This window comes from Cherax quadricarinatus, chromosome 61 (genome assembly GCF_038502225.1).
Source record: "Cherax quadricarinatus isolate ZL_2023a chromosome 61, ASM3850222v1, whole genome shotgun sequence".
NCBI classification, from domain to species: Eukaryota; Metazoa; Arthropoda; class Malacostraca; order Decapoda; family Parastacidae; genus Cherax; species Cherax quadricarinatus.
Window position 1 is genome coordinate 18,835,521 of NC_091352.1, and position 24,442 is coordinate 18,859,962.

General features: G+C 41.3%; 1 protein-coding gene across 1 annotated transcript in view; it reads right to left on the reverse strand.

Annotated features, from left to right (window-relative positions):
* Positions 1-24,442, reverse strand: part of Delta (neurogenic locus protein delta) — a gene marked incomplete at its 3' end in the record, with an annotated part of 1,152,245 nt that overhangs the window by 233,271 nt on the left and 894,532 nt on the right. Inside the window, 1 exon segment of the mRNA XM_070098268.1 lies at positions 12,070-12,133.

Sequence of the window (24,442 nt, forward strand, 5' to 3'; positions counted from 1 at the left end):
ACAGGGAGCGGAGGCGTGATTTACGACAAATGACCAGAGCTACCGGAGCCAAAACAACGACAGAGGGGAGATTGTTGGCGCGTTTTTTACTATGAGTGGCGGCGTCGGAGGCGGCAGCTGCCCCGCAGATGTTCTGAAGGGGTGCACCGGTGCTTGGTGATGTTGAGGGGGTGGTGCTGAGGGGCTGGTGTAGGAATCTTGGTGTAGGGCCCCGAACAGGAGGAATTGACATTTATCTACCTCTTCTAAGGATCAAATTCGTTTCTCCTTCCTTAGATGCTGTATAACCCTTCAGGGTCTTAACCCTTCTCCACTAATAAAATAATTAGGGATGATGCTTGAGGCTGTGAAGGTTGCTGGTAATTCTGTTTGTTTTGTTATTTTAACTGGTGGTGATGGTGCTGTTGTCAGTATTATTGATGGTGATAGATGGTGCTCAGTATTATTGGTGATGGATGGTGTTCAGTATTACTGACGGTGATGGATGGTGCTCAGTATTATTGGTGATGGATGGTGTTCAGTATTAATGATGGTGATGGACGGTGCTCAGTATTAATGATGGTGATGGACGGTGCTCAGTATTGCTGATGGTGATGGATGGTGTTCATTAGTCTTAATGACGGTATGATCACTGCTCAGTAGTTTCTTAATGACGGTATGTCCACTGTTCAGCACTGTCTTAATTAATGACGGTATGTTCACTGTTCAGCACTGTCTTAATGACGGTATGTTCACTGTTCAGTGCTGTCTTAATGACGGTATGTTCACTGTTCAGTACTGTCTTAATGACGGTATGTTCACTGTTCAGTACTGTCTTAATGACGGTATGTTCACTGTTCAGTACTGTCTTAATGACGGTATGTTCACTGTTCAGTACTGTCTTAATGACGGTATGTTCACTGTTCAGTACTGTCTTAAATGACGGTATGTTCACTGTTCAGTACTGTCTTAATGTCGGTATGTTCACTGTTCAGCACTGTCTTAATGACGGTATGTTCACTGATCAGTACTGTCTTAATGACGGTAATACACACACAAACACACAGCTTAGTTAGGTAAATACGCATACTAATAGCTTAGTGATAGCTAGAATCTGAGGAGTCCCAACATCCGGGAAGAATGATACTAGGATCTAGGAAGGAATGCGGAGATGCTGAGCTGAGTAGCTGGTATCAAAGCAACACGGCTAGGACACAAAAACTCTCTCTAAGACTTGGGAATTTTTGCTAGGATTCGGCTAACGTGACAAGAAAGCGTGAGGTTGGTCGGAAGGATCCTGGACGGTCGGCTAGGATTTAGGATGGTGGAAGGGATGAGGATGGACAGCACATGAGAGGATGAGAGGTGAGGAAGGATTTAGATAGAATGGGTGTGGGAACGATGGGAGGGAGGGTGATGGGTGGAGGTACATATACGTGTCAACAAACTCGACCCTCTTCTTTATCCAGGTGTCCCTGTGTCCTTTCCCTCCCTTCTTTCTTCCTTCCCTCCCTCCGTCACTCCTCTCCTTACCCTTCATAAGTTCTCTCTCATTCTTTATTTCCCCCGCCGGCATCTACCTCCTTCAATCACCGTTCACCTTTTCCTGACCCCTTATTCACCTCTTCGTTACTTCTTACCAGCGCCCTTAAAAATGATAGGTCGTCCTAAGGAAAACACAGACTAATGCATATACTTAAGACGCCTCTGTGAGACGTTTTGGGTCTGCGACCTTACATTCTCTCGATATTCTAGAGGCCATTCTCAGATAGCAATGCTCACATAATAGTAACTCTAGCCCTGCTGGAAGAACCACTTGTGTAGATTCTGATCCCATAATGAAGAGAGATTGACGATATCTTCAGCGCCTTGCAAACACATCTTCATTACCTATTGCTTAAAATAGATCTTCTGTGTGATGAAATATGACAGGTAAACATAAGCTAGCTTTTATTCCCACGACTTAACGTTCCAAGCACAGTATACCTGGAGAGGGTTATACCTGGAGAGGGTTTCGGGGATCAACGTCCCCACCGGCCCGGCCCGGCCCGGTCCGTGACCACTGTACCCATTAAACTGATACAATTATAACCTTAATTTTTAAAGGGATGGACCAGTAAGCCAGCAGAAGGCCTCTGTCAGAGGACCAAAAGCTCCAGCTCCGGGTCAACATATGACTAAGACCAGCGTCAGGAAACGCTTTTCCTGTTTCCTAAGAAACTTTACTTAAGTCCAGCCATACAAGGTGGATATTCCAGATTGTGTTAAAAATATCATCACTTGTTGTTTGACCTTACACGACCCAAAGGTCGTGGTAATAACGACTAGAATCACCACCCACACGACTACATGACTCAGCTACACCTACATCTTCTACAGTTAAACAGCTGCTGGAGAAAAACATCACTAAACTTGTTAGCCTGAAAAAGACGATTTGCAAAACAATATTTATTATAGTGGTAGAATTACCGACAAAATATTAGATAAATAGACACAAATGCAACTAATGTGACAGTTTATTGTGGCAACGTTTTGCTCTCCAGGATCTCTGTCAAGACGTAACGGCTTGACAAAGCTGCTGGAGAACGAAACGCTGCCACAATAAAATGTCACAAGAGCTGCATTTGTGTCCATTTGCCTTACAAGATGTAGCATGATATAAATGGTGTGCAATACCGACAAGTTGATGAGTAAGACACATGTGCAACACTTGTGTATCTATACCGACGAAACGTTTCGCCCGTGCAGCAGGCTTCTTCACTCTAACACAGCCGATTAAAACACTGGAGACAACAGTAGTGGAGAAGTAACTTTGTCTCTCACTTTTTCTGCCTACTCCAGTGTTATATTTCCCTGAGTTCAACTGAAGAAGCCTGCTGCGCAGACGAAACGTTTCGTCAGTATTTATACCCAAGTGTTGTACATGTATCTTATTCATCAGATCATGATTCATGTGTCTTATTCATCAGATCATGATTCATGTGTCTTATTAACCACAGCATGGTTCATGTGTCTTATTCATCACAGCACGGTTTATGTGTCTTATTCATCACAGCATGGTTCATGTCTTATTCATCACAGCATGGTTCATGTGTCTTATTCATCACAGCACGGTTCATGTGTCTTATTCATCACAGCACGGTTCATGTGTCTTATTCATCACAGCACGGTTCATGTGTCTTATTCATCACAGCACGGTTCATGTGTCTTATTCATCACAGCATGGTTCATGTGTCTTATTCATCACAGCACGGTTCATGTGTCTTATTCATCACAGCACGGTTCATGTGTCTTATTCATCACAGCACGGTTCATGTGTCTTATTCATCACAGCATGGTTCATGTCTTATTCATCACAGCATGGTTCATGTCTTATTCATCACAGCACGGTTCATGTGTCTTATTCATCACAGCACGGTTCATGTGTCTTATTCATCACAGCATGGTTCATGTGTCTTATTAACCACAGCATGGTTCATGTGTCTTATTCATCACAGCATGGTTCATGTGTCTTATTCATCACAGCATGGTTCATGTCTTATTCATCACAGCATGGTTCATGTGTCTTATTCATCACAGCATGGTTCATGTCTTATTCATCACAGCATGGTTCATGTCTTATTCATCACAGCATGGTTCATGTGTCTTATTCATCACAGCATGGTTCATGTCTTATTCATCACAGCATGGTTCATGTCTTATTCATCACAGCATGGTTCATGTCTTATTCATCACAGCACGGTTCATGTGTCTTATTCATCACAGCATGGTTCATGTGTCTTATTCATCACAGCATGGTTCATGTCTTATTCATCACAGCATGGTTCATGTCTTATTCATCACAGCATGGTTCATGTCTTATTCATCACAGCACGGTTCATGTGTCTTATTCATCACAGCATGGTTCATGTCTTATTCATCACAGCATGGTTCATGTCTTATTCATCACAGCATGGTTCATGTCTTATTCATCACAGCATGGTTCATGTCTTATTCATCACAGCATGGTTCATGTCTTATTCATCACAGCATAGTTCATGTCTTATTCATCACAGCATGGTTCATGTCTTATTCATCACAGCATGGTTCATGTCTTATTCATCACAGCATAGTTCATGTCTTATTCATCACAGCATGGTTCATGTCTTATTCATCACAGCATGGTTTATGTCTTATTCATCACAGCATGGTTCATGTCTTATTCATCACAGCATGGTTCATGTCTTATTCATCACAGCATGGTTCATGTCTTATTCATCACAGCATGGTTCATGTCTTATTCATCACAGCATAGTTCATGTCTTATTCATCACAGCATGGTTCATGTCTTATTCATCACAGCATGGTTTATGTCTTATTCATCACAGCATGGTTCATGTCTTATTCATCACAGCATGGTTCATGTCTTATTCATCACAGCATGATTCATGTCTTATTCATCACAGCACGGTTCATGTCTTATTCATCACAGCATGGTTTATGTCTTATTCATCACAGCATGGTTCATGTCTTATTCATCACAGCATGGTTCATGTCTTATTCATCACAGCATGGTTCATGTCTTATTCATCACAGCATGGTTCATGTCTTATTCATCACAGCATGGTTCATGTCTTATTCATCACAGCATGGTTCATGTCTTATTCATCACAGCATGGTTCATGTCTTATTCATCACAGCATGGTTCATGTCTTATTCATCACAGCATGGTTCATGTCTTATTCATCACAGCATGGTTCATGTCTTATTCATCACAGCATGGTTCATGTCTTATTCATCACAGCATGGTTCATGTCTTATTCATCACAGCATGGTTCATGTCTTATTCATCACAGCATGGTTCATGTCTTATTCATCACAGCATGGTTCATGTCTTATTCATCACAGCATGGTTCATGTCTTATTCATCACAGCATGGTTCATGTCTTATTTATCACAGCATGGTTCATGTCTTATTCATCACAGCATGGTTCATGTCTTATTCATCACAGCATGGTTCATGTCTTATTCATCACAGCACGGTTCATGTCTTATTCATCACAGCATGGTTCATGTCTTATTCATCACAGCATGGTTCATGTCTTATTCATCACAGCACGGTTCATGTCTTATTCATCACAGCACGGTTCATGTCTTATTCATCACAGCATGGTTCATGTCTTATTCATCACAGCATGGTTCATGTCTTATTCATCACAGCATGGTTCATGTCTTATTCATCACAGCATGGTTCATGTCTTATTCATCACAGCATGGTTCATGTCTTATTCATCACAGCATGGTTCATGTCTTATTCATCACAGCATGGTTCATGTCTTATTCATCACAGCATGGTTCATGTCTTATTCATCACAGCATGGTTCATGTCTTATTCATCACAGCACGGTTCATGTCTTATTCATCACAGCATGGTTCATGTCTTATTCATCACAGCATGGTTCATGTCTTATTCATCACAGCACGGTTCATGTCTTATTCATCACAGCATGGTTCATGTCTTATTCATCACAGCATGGTTCATGTCTTATTCATCACAGCATGGTTCATGTCTTATTCATCACAGCATGGTTCATGTCTTATTCATCACAGCATAGTTCATGTCTTATTCATTACAGCATGGTTCATGTCTTATTCATCACAGCATGGTTCATGTCTTATTCATCACAGCATGGTTCATGTCTTATTCATCACAGCATGGTTCATGTCTTATTCATCACAGCATGGTTCATGTCTTATTCATCACAGCATGGTTCATGTCTTATTCATCACAGCATGGTTCATGTCTTATTCATCACAGCATGGTTCATGTCTTATTCATCACAGCATGGTTCATGTCTTATTCATCACAGCATGGTTCATGTCTTATTCATCACAGCATGGTTCATGTATCTTACTCATGAGAAAAAGATTTCATGATGTCTTACTCATCGCTCTGTTAAAGTTTCATCAAGTCATGACCAGACAAAGCAAAGCTCTGGATAGGGCGAAACGTTGTTCCAACCACAGCTTAGTCTGCAATGTGTGTCCTTCCTCCATTACTGTCTGAAGAACGAAATTTGGGCCCGAAACTGCTAACCCCAGGTTATCAAAATGCCCCAAACTAGTAAAAATAGATGAAAACTACCAAAATATAACCCAAAACTAAAACAAATAACCTCAAAACTAACACAAATAGCCAAAAGCTACCACAAATAACCAAAAACTACCACAACAGCCCAAAAATTTACCACAAATGCCCAAAATCCACCACAACTTGCCCAAAAACCACCACATATAACTCAAAACCTACGACAACTAGCCCCAAAACTACAAAAATAGTTCAAACAATCAAAACATAGCTCCTCTCCCCCCTAAAAAGAATGCCCAAAACTAGGCATGTATGGATACCCACACATGCCCAAAATAGAAAGTTTCGTGACCCATGTCAAGCCACGCCCCACTACACTCCAATGACCTTGGCAGGACACGCGACCAGAACGTAAACAAACACGCCATTACTGGGCTAAGTACTACCCATTGTGGGACACGGGGCAGCTTTGGCGGGGTATTTTTAGCATCGTTTTGGTGGGCTCCGGGCCAGAAATAGTCCCCCTAAAAGGGTATGATCAGAGGGTACGTGGGTACAATGTTTGGTGGCGGGCTGACAGCAGGGTATTGTTGAGCTGGGACACCACGAGGAGACATTGTGAGGTGGGTATAGTGTAGCTGAGGACTGTGAGGTGGGTATAGTGTAGCTGAGGACTGTGAGGTGGGTATAATGTAGCTGAGGACTGTGAGGTGGGTATAGGCAGCTGAGAACTGAGAGGTGGACAGTGTAGCTGAGGACTGTGAGGTGGACACAATGAAGCTGAGGACTGTGAGGTGGACACAGTGTAGCTGAGGACTGTGAGGTGGACACAATGTAGCTGAGGACTGTGAGGTGGACACAGTGTAGCTGAGGGCTGTGAGGTGGATACAGTGTAGCTGAGGACTGTGAGGTGGATACAGTGTAGCTGAGGACTGTGAGGTGGACACAATGTAGCTGAGGACTGTGAGGTGGACATAATGTAGCTGAGGACTGTGAGGTGGACATAGCACAATTAGGGATACTGTCAAAGAATCAAGTAAGTGACGTCGTTCTTTCACATAATCTCTAGGATAAGTCATCAGTGATTATATTTCTGATAATCCGTGTTGACTTATCCTTAGTGACTTACATGGAGCACTAAATTGTCACAAACACTAACAATATACCTTATAAGGTCTTGTCATCATCACCACAACCTGATATATTTTAAGGAAACTATAACGGACTGCTATAATCTGGAAGCTGTATGGCCCTTGTGGCTTAGCGCTTCTTTTTGATTATAATAATAATAATATAATCTGGAAAAGTGTGTCATGTTGAAGATGGGATGGTGATGACACAGTACGGTGGAGCATTTGAATTGTGACAACTGCGCATTTCCGGCAAGGAAGAATGGTAAAAATGGTGGTGAATGTTGCTTTCATTTTGGGGTGACCCTACTCAAGTGGAAGACGACTGCTGTTCTTAAAAATATGTATGTTTAAAATTCGCAGAACAAGCGAAATTACTTGCGAACATTATGTCTCAGGCCAGAGGCGGCTCCGACCTACGCAGATTGAGACAAAATACACTGTTTAGGTTAAGGTAGATTTGCCAGGACGGGTCCTCGTACGGGTCTTCATGTGGTGACCCGGCAACAAAGTAATACCTAGTGTTCTCCACAACAAGTTACGTAGAACCACACATAACAAGGCGTTTATTTTAGAGGATGTTGCACCAAGATGTTGATGAAGTGCTTCATCTCGTGTGTGCTGACTCACCAGAAATATCAAAATCTGTAAATCAAGCGAATTTATTAGCAAAAATTTATCTCAAATTCTTCAAGACTGCGGTGTTCTTCACCTACTCAAAGGCTGTGGGACTGATTACCTTGTCTTTTGTATATAATTCTGTCTTCACATTATGTCCTTGAACTGTACTGATAAAGCCAATGGATAGCGAAACGTCTACAAAATAATGATACCAAGATCTTGCCTATGTGTCTAATTCTTTATTTTCATTTACCTCAAGCCAGTGGAGTCCTGGTACCGATCTTTGAGGGACCCCACGTGTTACTCTGACCCATTCTTATGTTTCCCTCTTTTCCACCACTGTCTTTTGTCAATCAGATACTATATATATTTTAGTACTTTACCTTGCACTCCTGCTTGCTCTTCCAACTTGTGAATCAATCTCAGGTATGGTACTATGTCATATGCCTTCCTGAAGTCCCGGAAAATGTAGTAAGCCCATAATTGTCTTTCTTGCTTAATTTTCTTTATTCTGTCATAGAATTCCATGAAGTTCGTAAGGCAGGTTTTCTGCAATGATTCCTTGTTATCCTAGCCAGATTCATCAGTATTTTTTTTCTAATGATATTTTTCCAGCACTTGAGCGAGTACTCATGTAAATGATTCTGGTTTTTAATCGTATGCTTCTTGTGTATTTTCATGCTATATAAATACATCAAATTTATACTTTTCCAACTTAGTAATTTAAAACATAAAATTGTAACAGGTACACATTGGTGCCCCTTCTTCCGGTCCACATGGGTACCCCTTCCGATACACATAGGTACTCCTTCTTCCGGTACACATTGGTACCCTTTCTTTCGGTACACATGAGTAGCCCTTTATCCGGTACCCAATGGTAAATATTGTCAGGTTCCATATCTTATGTGGTATTCTTTTCTGTCAGTCAGTTTTGTCAGGAAACAGGACAGCCAGGCAGGCAGGCAGGCAGGCAGGAAGCTGACAGGCAGCTTTAACGGGGTAAACTATATCCTCCAGTTGTAAGTGATCGCTGAGGCAATAAATAACTGAGGAGAGTCAAAGTAGGGTAGCCTCCCTTCCCTGTTTCCTGAGGTAGGTTTCTCTACCAATTAATGTTCATTACCCTATTTTTCCACCTCAGTCCAGGGCCAAAGATAGAAAGTATATTAACTTACGTGATATGTTAAGGTATCTTATTAATGAAAATAAGATACCAGACATTTTAAGCAAATATTCTAACTCTGCTTGCAACAGATCAGGCAACTGTAGATACATATCCAGATGTACTCCTGTTAACCTTTTCGGGGCCTAGTTCCTAGGCCTTTTGTGCATCCATATGCTCTAGCGCTACCGTCCACAGGATGGATATGGGGTGCACAATAAACTAGCCGCTTCAGCGGGAAAATCTAATCCATTACCAAAAATGACCTAGCACTTTCATAATTGAAGACCACATTCTCGGCGTCAATTCACTGGAGCTAAGTGTAAATACCTTTGGCTTATACAAAATTCATTATTAATACATTCACAATTGCTTCGAAATTGTTCCCCATTTTTTTCCATGACTTTACACAAATAATAACCCGCACATTACAGAGAGGAGCTTACGACGTTTCGGTCCGACTTGGACCATTTACAAAGTCGTAAGCTCCTCTCTCCTATGTGCGGGTTGTGCATTGTTCCAGTCACGGTACTGTGCCTTTTTATTATTTCCATGATTTTCTTCTTCATCGTTATATCCTGATAATGTATTGTGTTTTGCCTTGGCCCTCAGAACACTCATGTTTATCAAAATCAGATTCATACTTAAACAGTATCTTCAGTATGAATTTGATTTTAATAAACATAAAAGATCCGAAGGCCAAGTCTGACCACAGATATTATCAGGATATAATGAAGAACAGTCATGGAAAAAATGGGGAATAATTTCGAAGCAATTTTGAATGCATTAATAATGAATTCTGTATAAGCCCAGGGAACTAGTATTTCTGTATCGAACCTTTTTTCCTGTACAAGGCCATCAAGTTTGATACTGGATCTGTTGAATCTGGTAAGGTACCATGACGAGGAATGTCCAAGGGATGGAATGGACAGCTCAGACCCATGACCACAGGTGGCAAGATGGTATTACAACCAGCATTCCAGGAGACAGTGCTTATACGCCGAGTATAGAGGGTGACTAGGCTTTACCTACCTGTAGCCTACTTGTGGTCGATTCACGGGGTCACTGAATCCCTGGTTCTGTAACAGACTTGGCCTTTAGGGTCAATAACACACACAAAGCTTCCTTAAGTATAATGTCGGCTTGGACCCCAGGCAAAATCTATATCTTTTAAACTAAATAATGCATAAATTAATCAAGAAATATTTGAATTTTGCCCAATTAGTCAAGGATTAAATACATAATTGTAAATGAAGTATCTTTAAAAACCTGTCCCCCCGGATGTGAGTGATTTCCGGTTGCACTCTGAGAAATGAGTGGGGTAGTTACGGTCCAGTGGTTGATGGGACTGTAATGTTTGTAAACTTCTGTAAAGTCAGCAAGAGAGTGAGTACTGGTGACGGAGTTTCCTTTGAGTCATACCACGTTAGTAAGGAATGGTCCATATGTTCATTTTCCTAATAATTAAAAAAAACTCATAAAAAAGTCAGATAAAAAAAAGATAATTTAAAATATAGATAAAAATAAAGATAATTATCGTCCGATATATGGGATACAAGCACCGTCAACACACAGTCTAACGATTACTGAAGATCGTATTATATAACACTTGCAAGTTAACTCTTGACCAAACAAAAACTCTTACTCCAGAATCTCTGATTAACCAACTTGGAAACGACAAGCTGGTGCACACGACCTTAACTTAGCCTTGATTATATTAAGGTTCATCAAGATAAGTTCGGGTAAAGCTGTTACAGAGAGGCACTGGTTTAGGTTAATTTTGTGAAAAATTATTAAAATTGGCCGAACTTAGGCCTGTTGAACCTACCTAAAGTATAATCTTTTATTATATTTAGCGTAGATTTTCATTTTTTTAAATTATTAAGCTAATGGTTGTAATTGCTGAGAAAAATAATTGTGCATTTATGTATCTGAGACGTTTCGTAGTTTATACTAATCACATCCTTGTAATAATCAATGTAGCCTTCAAAACTTGTATAACATTTAATGTAATAAAGTGTACATGTTAATGAATTAAAGATGGGGTGGCAAAAGTTGAGAATTTTAGCAGCTTCAAGGAGAAACCTTAGTAATTTTCCTTGAAGCCTTTTAATTTTCCGAGGTTAAAGGTCCCCACGGTTATACCTAAAGGCGAACCCAGTCTGTGTGTGCATATATATATATATATATATATATATATATATATATATATATATATATATATATATATATATATATATATATATATGTATATATATATATATATGGGGCCAGAAGCTATAAATCGACCCCTACAACCACAATTAGGTGAGTACACACACTTCATGTGGTTGGCGTCTCCTTCAGAGAGGCAAGAAAAGCACATTTTGTGTTAAACACTGAGGTGATACCTTAGAGAAGGTGACAACCGACTCAGTGAAGCTTACTGGTCCACAATTCCATTTATAAATAATATTAAAACTTTTTCCAATAAAACGGTAAACTACAAGTCAGACTTCAATGTGTATTAAAATTTCCAACCAATAGAAAGGTGTATAGGCAATTTAAATTAAAAAAATCAGGCCATAAGCTCAAAAATAAACAAGAAAGGAGCACTATAATAGGTTCACCAGCCCATTCCATCAATGTGACTCCAAAATCCTACCACTCATATATATACATTTGTCCAGCATATGTATAAAATTTAAGACAAATTGTTCGTTTAACGAAGAACACACACAGGATTTTTGTGAAAATTATTTTTACCTTCCAATTCCTCTGAAGATGTGTGTGTAAGCACATGAAAGCGTTCAGGTGTATATATACATACATACTTAATAATTCGCAAATGGGCGAAAATGTTTATAAACATCACCTCTCAGTTCGCAGCAGTATTCGGACCTGCGAACTCGGTACCAGCGTACACAGTACTTTATCCACACAGCCAGACTCCAGCTGTGTGGACAAAGTATTGTGTACTATGATGCCGAGTTTGCAGGTTCGAATCCTGCTGTGGACTGAGAATGTTTTTATAAACATACATATATGCAAAAAGTCCCATACATTGTATACACAATGCATATTCCTCATATTTTCCTCCCCTGCACAACATTATACCCAGACATACATACCCTCCTGCTTCCGGTGGACGTTGCTTCAAGATGCATGCAAGAGTCCGGACAACCACTCATTTACCTGAGAATGGAAGAAAACCCACATCTGTAATTTATACCTTGATTATGAGCGCTGCAGGTAAGAAAGTATACGTAGGGCAGTTTCTTTTTGTTATGACTCAATTGGCAGTTTTGTGTGTGTGTGTGTGTGTGTGTGTGTGTGTGTGTGTGTGTGTGTGTGTGTGTGTGTGTGTGTGTGTGTGTGTGTGTGTGTGTGTGTGTGTGTGTGTGAGAGAGAGAGAGAGAGAGAGAGAGAGAGAGAGAGGAGAGAGAGAGAGAGAGAGAGGAGAGAGACAGAGACAGAGACAGACAGAGAGACAGACAGACAGACAGACAGACAGAAGCTATTCTAATTAATATTACATTAAACACCTCTTTTAATATTTGTATATACAATTTTGGAGCTTAAAAAAAAAATATATATATACTTCGAGATGTGACCAGTGTCGCATGAGTTGTTTACAAAGGTGAGGTTGTTAGCTCTGAACGAAGGGAAGGGGACAGGCTGGGGATACACCCCCTTCCTTCACCCCCTCTCCTCTACGAAACCACTGTGTATGCCTGATGAATTTTGAGCTCACATGCACGCCATCTTGTATATAACATGCCAACTAATTTGGGATTTACAAAGAAAAAAATTACACCGGCCCTCTCCCTTCCTATTTACGATTTACAGAACATTACTACAGTCTTTCTCCCTTCCCAATTCCTTGCAGAATTTACAAAACCACCAGGGCCTCCCTCTTCACATTTACGATATACAAAATCACCAGGGCCCTCCCCCTCTCTTTCCCATTTACGATTTACAAAACTACCAACGCCTTTCTCTCTCCTATTTACAAATAACCAAGAAAAAGTAATTAAAGTAATTACAAGACGTAAATAAATGGAAAATGTAATGGGGTAACAACCTGATATGTAACTGAATTACCCCTTCTATCACGGACAAGAAAGAAGTGTTCATGCAATTTATTCCTTCACGGACGAGAAAGATGTCGCAGTGTTTAAACAATTTATTCTCTCGAGAATGAGAACAATGTTTCGTTCCGACTTGGACCATTTGTAAATGGCCCCAAGTCGGACTGAAACGTCGTCGTAGGCTTCCCTCTCCTATGTGCGGGTTATCTGTGTATGCCAGAAGTATTTGTAACCAAGCTTAAGCCTGGCTACTACCATCAGTAGCTGTTCACATTGCAAACTGCTCGGTAGACACCCTTATAAGAACATAAGAAAGGAGGAACACTGCAGCAGGTCTACTGGCCCATACCTGGCAAGTCTTTGTCAAACACAAACCCACTAAAAAAATATATTCGCCTAACCCATTATCAATGTTAGCCAAGGAATAAGCTTGGATAACTAACTCATGTGCAAGTCCCACTCAAATCCATGTTACCATAGTGACTTATAGATCTACTCGGGCTTTTAACTGTACTCCTATGCCATTCATTTTTCATTATTTACTTCTAATATTATTCCTGTTGCTAGACCTCAATAAATTGCTTGCAAGACCGACATGTTGATAAATGGAGACACATCTGCAACAATGTTGCAAAACTGTCTCATTTATCAACCTGTTGCTAGACAAACATATGACAAAGTTGTAGTCTACGAGAAAGAAATATTTACACGAATTCTTTCACTGACGACAAAGAAGTCGTATATTCACACGAATTTTTTCAAGGACGAGAAAGAAGTTATGTTAAGACCAATTATTTTTTTTCACAGTCGACAAAGAAGTCGTGGCCACACTAATTCTTTCACGGTCGAGAAAGTAGTCGTGGCCACACTAATTCTTTCACGGTCGAGAAAGTAGTCGTGGCCACACTAATTCTTTCACGGTCGAGAAAGAAGTCGTGGCCACACTAATTCTTTCACGGTCGAGAAAGTAGTCGTGGCCACACTAATTCTTTCACGGTCGAGAAAGAAGTCGTGGCCACACTAATTCTTTCACGGTTGAGAAGGAAGCCTTCACATATTCTCGTCCATAAAGGTTTAAACATTACCAAGTGATCAGCCAACGCGACACAGATCTCCCGTTGCTGATAACAAGCATACAAAAACGCTGACAACAGAAAAGCTCGTTCTTGCTTTATCGTGAAGGTGATCTGAGGACAGGTAAAAAATATTACTCCTGGTATACCCCCAAACTCCCCATATACCCCAGAGCTCCCCATATACCCCCAGAGCTCCCCATATACCCTAAAGCTTCCCCACATCCCCCAGAACTAACCCTACACGACTCAAGAAATCGTAATGACACGATTGCAAACAAACCATACCCCCGGCCGGGATTGAACCCGCGGGGGGTTCAATCCCGGCCGGGGGCATGGTTTACTAACCCTACACCCCTAGAGCTCCCCATACACCCCAGAGCTCCCCAGACCTAACCCTACACCCCCAGAGCTCTCCCATACACCTCAGAGCTTCCCAAACACCCCCAGAGCTCCCCTACACCCCCAGAATTCCTCCCAGACCCCAGAGCTCCCCTACACCCCCAGAACTCCCCCCTACACTTCCAGAACTCCTAAATCCCCAAAACTCTTCCTACATCCCCAGAACCCTACACCCTCAGAACCCTACACCTCCAGCGTTGCATGGTCCTGACCATGCAAAGCTGGCCAGGATCATGCAAAGCTGGCCAGGACCATGCAAAGCTGGCCAGGACCATGCAAAGCTGGCCAGGACCATGCAAAGCTGGCCAGGACCATGCAAAGCTGGCCAGGACCATGCAACGCTGGTCAGGACCATGCAACGCTGGTCAGGACCATGCAACGCTGGTCAGGACCATGCAACGCTGGTCAGGACCATGCAATACTGTGAATACCGAATTACAGAAAATATCTACCTGGATGAGGACTAACAAACTTACTCTCAACATTGGCAAAACCTACTTCATTCAGTTTGGTAACAGAGCTACAGATGTTCCTCTTAACATAATGATAAACGGGTCACCTATCACAAAGCTCACAGAGGGAAAATTCTTAGGAATCCACCTTGATAATAGACTCAAATTTCAAACACACATACAACAAATTTCCCAGAAAATTTCCAAGACCGTAGGCATACTATCGAAGATACGGTACTATGTTCTACAGTCAGCCCTCCTGGCCCTATATCACTCACTTATTTACCCCTATCTCACCTATGGAATTTGTGCATGGGGCTCAACAACAATAAACCATCTCAGACCATTAATTACCCAACAAAAGGCTGCAGTCAGAATGATAACAAATTCCCACTCCAGGCAGCATACTCCACCAATATTCAAATCTCTTAACCTACTCACCATACAAAACATCCATACTTATTATTGTACCAACTGCATACATAGAACACTTAACTCGGATATAAACCCTCCCCTCAAACGTCTCTTTACCAACCTCAACAGAACACATGACCATAACACAAGGCACAGATCACTCTGATATTCCTCGAGTCCATTTCACACTATGCAAAAACTGAATGCACATAAAAGGCCCAAAAATCTGGAATTCATTACCTGTGAATATAAAAGAAACACTGTTTATAAATTCAAGTTTCTTCTCAAAAATCACTTACTCACCCACAACTAAATAAACACTGAATAATTGTATCTCATAAATGTCTAACCTGTGACCCAATCAAACTATTATTTTTAATTACATTACCTAACAGAATACTCCATTCTACTGAATGCTCAGCAACACAGTAAATGACCATATGACCTGCTTTGAAATACTCATTTGTGCTTAATTGTTATCTGTTTACAACAATGTTTACCACTGAATATATCATTGCTTAGTTAATCTAAGTTAATTTTAAGCCTGCCCATATGCTCTGCATACAAGGGGCTTTGGCAGGTTACACTTAACCACTGTATTTCTTTGTACTTCTGTATCATGTTCAAATAAATAAATAAATGCAACGCTGGTTAGAACCATGCAACATTGGCCAGGACCATGCAACGTTCGTCAGGACCATGCAACGCTGGCCAGGACCATTCAACGCTGGTCAGAACCATGCAACATTGGCCAGGACCATGCAACGCGGGTCAGGACCATTTAACGCTGGTCAGGACCATTCAACGCTGGTCAGGACCATGCAACGTTCGTCAGGACCATGCAACGCGGGTCAGGACCATTTAACGCTGGTCAGGACCATGCACCGCTGGTCAGGACCATGCACCGCTGGTCAGGACCATGCACCGCTGGTCAGGACAATGCAACGCTGGCCAGGATCAAGCAACTCTGGCCAGGGCAATGCAACGCTGACCAGGACCAAGCAACGCTGGTCAGGCCCAGGCAACGTTGGCCAAGACCAAGCAACGCTGGCCAGGACCATGCAACGCTGGCCAAGGCTACACAACGCTGGCCAGGATCATGCCACGGGGGCCACGGCCATGTAACGCTGGCCAGGGCCATGCAACGCTGGCCAGGGCCATGCAACGCTGGCCAGGGCCATGCAACGCTGGCCAGGATCATGCCACGCGGGCCAGGGCCATGCAACGCTGGCCAGGGAACATACAATCATGGGCAACAGGTAAAATGAAACATGTTCAACGTTTTCACCAGTGCAGGGGATCGAATCACGGCCCCTCAGTATGTGAGCTGAGTTGTTAGGTAAGACACATATGCAACAGTTAGGTATCTTTATTATGAAACGTTTCGCCTACACAGTAGGCTTCTTCAGTCAAGTACAGAAAAGTTGATAGAAGCAGAAGATACTTGAAGACGATGTAATCAGTCCATCACCCTTAAAGTTTTGAGGTGGTCAGTCCCTCAGTCTGGAGAAGAGCATTGTTCCATAGTATGAAACAATATGGAGAAGAAGTGACAGGATGGAGCTTTTTATAGCGCCAAGAGGTGAGACGTAGGCCACTAGGAGAGGTAAGAACTCAGATGTTGAGAAGTCAGGTCCCTCTCAAATCCAGCCCCTCTCACTAGTGGAAGTTGTCGAAGTTGATTGCAGGTCTGTACCAAGATACCCTTGTGATGCAGTGTCTGACAGATTGAACATTAAAATGGTATAAAATACCGACAGGTTGTTAGGTAAGACACATATGCAACAGTTAGGTATCTTTATTATGAAACGTTTCGCCTACACAGTAGGCTTCTTCAGTCAAGTACAGAAAAGTTGATAGAAGCAGAAGATACTTGAAGACGATGTAATCAGTCCATCACCCTTAAAGTTTTGAGGTGGTCAGTCCCTCAGTCTGGAGAAGAGCATTGTTCCATAGTATGAAACAATATGGAGAAGAAGTGACAGGATGGAGCTTTTTATAGCGCCAAGAGGTGATGGACTGATTACATCGTCTTCCAGTATCTTCTGCTTCTATCAACTTTTCTGTACTTGACTGAAGAAGCCTACTGTGTAGGCGAAACGTTTCATAATAAAGATACCTAACTGTTGCATATGTGTCTTACCTAACAACCTGTCGGTATTTTATACCATTTTAATGTTCAATGTGAGCTGAGTGCGCTGCCACCTGAGCCACGGTTAAGCAGAAGCAGTGCAGCACAGTATAATAGTATAATTACGACAAGTTGATTAAAGAAAGGTTCAACACCAGGGTATGTTAAGCGACTGAGACTTTTCGCCAACCAAGAGTAAATACTGAAGATGGCGAAAGGAACATTTTTTGTCTGAAATGAATTAAGAAATCCACTGGTTGGCGAAACGTCTCAACCCGTAAAGATACCCAGGTGTTGCACATGTGTCTTATTCATCATCAGTGGTCACGTATGTGGGGTCTGAGCCCATCAGTGAAAGTAGGTCAGGTTTGAAGTGCAATAAAGCCGTAGTAGTAATGGGTCAACTTTCTACCACGTTCTCTCTCTTTCTACCACGTTCTCTCTGCGTCGTCACCCCTCGGGACAAAACTCGCACATCTTCATGGCGAGGATAGACATCAAGCCTATTATCAAAAGGACGGACGGTCGCCAGGAGTCGGCGATCATCGGCACAACAGACACTACCGAGCAAACCAGGGTGCTTTCAGCCTAGCCAAAACTCTGATACACATTTTACATGGGAAACACCTGGTGTGTAGGTAGCAGGTGGAGTGTAATGTGCCTCATCACCTGGCATACCAGTATTGATCTTACCTCGCTCTAAAGAAGCTGGGGATTTAGATTTAGTTGCTTCATCCCTTTCAGATGTATTTTGTCTTAAACCCACTCGTACTACTGATGCTGTTATTATTATTACTACTACCACTACTACTACTGTTGGTGCTGCTGCTCCTGCTGCTTGTACTACTACTACCACCACTGATGCTGCAACTACTACTACTACTACTACTGCAGCTGATGCTTCTCGTACTACAACTACTACTACCACTGCTGATGCTACTACTACTATTATGACTGCTGCTGATGCTGCTTGTACTACGGCTACTACCGGTTCTGCTGCTGCTACTATTACTATCACTACTGTTGCTGCTTGTACTAGTACTACCGCTGCTGTTCCTACTACTACTACTATCGCCTCATACTCCGTGAGTATACGCGTAACAAGTATGCTCAGTATGACTTGATAAATCTCAGCCACAAGTGAAACGCAGCCCCATTAAAAGTTTTCTCTGTAAATTGTATTATCGAAGAAAACTAGTCACAGAGGTGAGGAAATACTAAGAAACTGGAAGCACCAGAAGTGACACGAGTTCAACGCTCAATGAGCAAAGCCATACACACTTTCAAGAGCAGGTATGACACGTCCCCCCAAAAAGGCGAGGAATCAATAAAAACGCTTTTCGACTCGGGGTTAACTGGTGGTGCTCGAAGCTGAGATTATCACTGTAAATACTTCCCGAGTACACCTGTAGTAACAATAGGCTAGGTTAGGTAAAGTTTGTCAGGAAACAGAACAAGTGTTTCCTGATGCGGGTCTAAGTTATATGATGACCCGCCGCTTAAGATTTTGGTCATCTGACCGAGGCCTTCCACTGGCTTACCTCTTGAAAAATTATGGTTATAATCATTAGCATTAGAATATACTGGTAACAGTAGTGGTAACACTGTCAATACCTGGGTGTGGAAAGACAGTGGTAGCAGAGGCAACGTTTCGCCCAAGGCTGGACTTTATCAAGCACCCAGTGTCTTCATTCCCACTTGTCGACTCTTGCCATTGTCTACCAACACTTGGATATCTTCATCATACATAATATACATGTCCAGATATTGCACACATCTTATTCAAGTATATAACCAGTACAAATATTCGTTATACATAGCTCCATCAATGTGTTATTTCAGAGCGATCACGTCTGTGGAACTGAACAACTTCTCTGCGTCTCTCAAGGCTGAGGGACTGCGTACCTCGATTTCTTCTTCGATTGTCTCCAGCATTTAGTCACCTCTGCAGTCGACTGAAGAAGCCTGCTGCGCAGGCGAAACGTTTCGGCAATAAAGATACCTAGAATTTCCCCTACTTTTCGGAAATAAAGATACCAAGAATTTCACCTACTTTTCGGAAATAAAGATACCAAGAATTTCACCTACTTTTCGGAAATAAAGATACCAAGAATTTCACCTACTTTTCGGAAATAAAGATACCAAGAATTTCACCTACTTTTCGGAAATAAAGATACCAAGAATTTCACCTACTTTTCGGAAATAAAGATACCAAGAATTTCACCTACTTTTCGGAAATAAAGATACCAAGAATTTCACCTACTTTTCGGAAATAAAGATACCAAGAATTTCACCTACTTTTCGGAAATAAAGATACCAAGAATTTCACCTACTTTTCGGAAATAAAGATACTACATGCGTCTTATTGCTTTAGGTGCGGTATTGTTTACTATTAACATATTAACCAACAATAACACAACTGGTGATAGAAATGAAACTTGTAGAGGATACAAGAGTGAATAATGAAACTCAGGAAGAATACTTGCAAAGGTATGTAAACGAAGGAGGGGAGAGAGAAAAACTTGTAACGAAAGTATGAACTGCAAATATCGACAAAAGAGAAAGATGAAAGAGGGATGTGGGTGGCCTTACTGTTATGTACAAGGCCAATATTGTCAAAGTACCACACTTGGATCCACTTCGAGGACAGCGTGAAACAAGCTTTTATGCCATAAGACGGGCAGAAAGCAGCAACTTCACTCTGGCTGTACCCTTCTCCAGAACATCACTCCATCTGAGATCCTATATACCCAGGATGACTCGAGTATGGAACACATTCGTACAGCATAATGATGTCAACGAGATAAAGTCAGTTGATCAAATGAAAAGTCTGGCTCACAGATGGCTCCAATTTCATCCTGTTCCCTACTTGTATGTCTCATAACAATAAAAATGCTTTCAAATGAGCTGATGTAGGTAACAGCTCTTAGCTTGCCAATAAAGTTAGGAATCCTTAACCTGTAAATAGCTTGTCAATAAAGCTAGGGATCCTTAACCTTGTCAAACCCTGTGTAAAAAAAAAAGAGAAAATATATCAAACAGATCACCGGAGATTAAGAACTACCATTGGAAACTTTAAAGATATTTTTTTTTTAATGAAACTCTACATATGTTAGGTATCTGAGTACGCAGCACCAGCATGGCGCCCACAACTGATTAAATCCATTGAGAAGCTTAAGAAAGTTCAGAGGTTTACAGCCAAACTAGAGAACAGAACTATAATGAGAAACTATGAGAGACCCTGGACCGCGAGAGAAGAATTACACGCATTACGTACCTAATACACAGAACAATTGAGAAGACTGATGAAGATAGACTTTGAAATGCGAAAATCATGGCTATGAGACATACGTGGAAGCTAAATGCACAAACTAACCACAGAGTCGTTAGTATAAAAAAAATCAGCGTTAGGGAGGTAAGAAAGTGAAATGATCTGCAACAGGAAATATGAAGAGTCCAAGAAGCAAGGAGCTCTATATTCAATAGGCAGGACCAGGGGTTGAAACTAGACCCTCGCTAACAGAACTCCGTATGCATATATGTACACCACATATAGGAAACCACATGTGAACACACACACACAAACACATACACAGTTTACTGACAAGAGCCTTTGATAGATAGTGACTTACACATACGTTAATCTACATTCTATGTTACAATTACGAGGAGAGATAGGGAAACATTTGGTGTGCGGTGGTCTTCGTGCCACGACACCATGGCTCGAGCCAACGATAAACATCAGATTATATGTAGGGCACAAAAAAAAGCTGAGAAGTCCTTGGGTGATGCAGTGGAGTGACTATTAAAGGTTAAGGTACAAGCATACGCTTGCTTGCTCACAAGTACCAGCACACACACACACACACACACACACACACACACACACACACACACACACACACACACACACACACACACACAATACACACACAATACACACAATACACACACAATACACACAATACACACACAATACACACACAATACACACACACACATACACACACACAATGCATATAAATTAGAAAAGTATATGGAGTAAATATTTCTTACGTATACTTGAACATAATAGTATATTCAACATACTAGGAACTGATGTTATACTGTCAATATTAACACAGAAGTAGTGTAAGATATTGAAAGAAGTAATGGTTATGACATCAGCTGTGTGTGTGCGTGTGCGTGTGTGTGCGTGTGCGTGTGCGTGTGCGTGTGCGTGTGCGTGTGCGTGTGTGTGTGTGTGTGTGTGTGTGTGTGTGTGTGTGTGTGTGTGTACATTACCTCTCAGCACACAACAGGATTCTAACTTGCACACTTTGCATCAAAATTACGCAGTACTTTAGCCACACAGTTAGACCTCAGAATAAGTATGGGCGCCTAGCCGAAGCTGGACGGTGACTCCCATACACCGGAGCACCAGACCTCTGATAAGTTACTTCATCAAATCCTGCCACATCCAGTGAACTTCCAAAGACATATTGAAATGTTTAACAATTCGCAAACGGGCGAGATTAATTACAAATACTTTCTCTCAGTCCACGGCAGGATTCGAACCTACACACTATCAAAGAACGCACTGCCAGCTACCCTTCTCTTCCTTGGATCAAACCTAATTACCAAACAATTTCCTTGTCGCTGTATTACCCCTACAGGTTTAGCGCTTTCCCATGAGAATAATGAAAATGAAAAATACAAAGATGTGTACGAATGGTATATAATACCGACAAGATGAGATTAAGACACATGTGCAACATCTGGGTATCTTTATTGTAGACGTTTCGCCATCCAGTGGCTTTATCAATACAAATTCCAGGACATAACTTGAAGACAGTAGAACTATGTACAGAAGATGAGGTAATCAGTCCCTCAGTCTTCAAGTTATGTCCTGGAATTTGTATTGATAAAGCCACTGGATGGCGAAACGTCTACAATAAAGATACCCAGATGTTGCACATGTGTCTTAATCTCACAATACAAAGACGATGGTGAATACAATGAACGTGTATTATGAAGCCAAAACAAAGATGAATGAAATATTTATTAAAGACGGCGATAATATAATATTATTATGTTCATGGGAAAAGTACTCAATATTGACGAAGAAAGTACTCAATGATGACGAAGAAAGTACTCAGTGATGAAGAAAGTACTTAGTGATGACGAAGAAAGTAGTTATGATGAAGATAGTACTCAGTGATGATGAAGAAAGTAATCAGTGATGATGAAGAAAGTAATCAGTGATGATGAAGAAAGTAATCAGTGATGATGAAGAAAGTAATCAGTGATGATAAAGAAAGTAATCAGTGATGATGAAGAAAGTACTTAGTGATGACGAAGAAAGTACTGTTATGAAGATAGTACTCAGTGATGATGAAGAAAGTACTCAGTGATGACGAAGAAAGTACTCAGTGATGACGAAGAAAGTACTCAGTGATGACGAAGAAAGTACTCAGTGATGAAGAAAGTCCTCAGTGATGATGAAGAAAGTACTTAGTGATGAAGAAAGTACTCAGTGATGATGAAGAAAGTACTTAGTGATGAAGAAAGTACTCAGTGATGATGAAGAAAGTACTCAGTGACGATGAAGAAAGTACTTAGTGATGATGAAAGTACTCAGTGATGAAGAAAGTAATCAGTGATGATGAAAGTACTCAGTGATGACGAAGGAAGTACTCAGTAATGACAAAGAAAGTACTCAGTGATGAAAATGCTCAGTGATGAAGAAAGTACTCAGTGATGACGAAGGAAGTACTCAGTAATGACAAAAAGTACTCAGTGATGATGAAGAAAGTACTCAGTGATGACGAAGTACTCAGTAATGACAAAGAAAGTACTCAGTGATGAAGAAAATGCTCAGTGAAGAAAGTACTCAGTAATGACAAAAAGTACTCAGTGATGATGAAGAAAGTACTCAGTGATGGCGAAGGAAGTACTCAGTGATGACGAAGGAAGTACTCAGTAATGACAAAAAGTACTCAGTGATGATGAAGAAAGTACTCAGTGATGACGAAGGAAGTACTCAGTGATGACGAAGGAAGTACTCAGTGATGACGAAGGAAGTACTCAGTGATGACGAAGGAAGTACTCAGTGATGATGAAGAAAGTACTCAGTGATGACGAAGGAAGTACTCAGTGATGATGAAGAAAGTACTCAGTGATGACGAAGGAAGTACTCAGTGATGAAGGAAGTACTCAGTGATGACGAAGGAAGTACTCAGTGATGAAGAAAGTACTCAGTGATGATAAAGAAAGTACTCAGTGATGATGAAGAAAGTACTCAGTGATGATGAAGAAAGTACTGTGATGATGAAGAAAGTACTCAGTGATGATGAAGAAAGTACTCAGTGATGACGAAGAAAGTACTCAGTGATGATGAAGAAAGTACTCAGTGATGATGAAGAAAGTACTCAGTGATGACGAAGAAAGTACTCAGTGATGATGAAGAAAGTACTCAGTGATGACGAAGGAAGTACTCAGTGATGATGAAGGAAGTACTCAGTGATGACGAAGGAAGTACTCAGTGATGATGAAGGAAGTACTCAGTGATGACGAAGGAAGTACTCAGTGATGATGAAGGAAGTACTCAGTGATGACGAAGGAAGTACTCAGTGATGACGAAGGAAGTACTCAGTGATGATGAAGTACTCAGTGATGACGAAGGAAGTACTCAGTGATGACGAAGGAAGTACTCAGTGATGACGAAGGAAGTACTCAGTGATGACGAAGGAAGTACTCAGTGATGATGAAGGAAGTACTCAGTGATGACGAAGGAAGTACTCAGTGATGATGAAGTACTGACTAACCGGTATTATTTACAATGACAGTCAGGCGTGTCAGGTTTTCTGAAAACTGTCTGCAACTAATTATTCTTTTATATAAAAAATACTGTTTCTTAGATGGAAGGGGAAGGGAGGGAAGGAGAAGAGGGAAGGATGGGA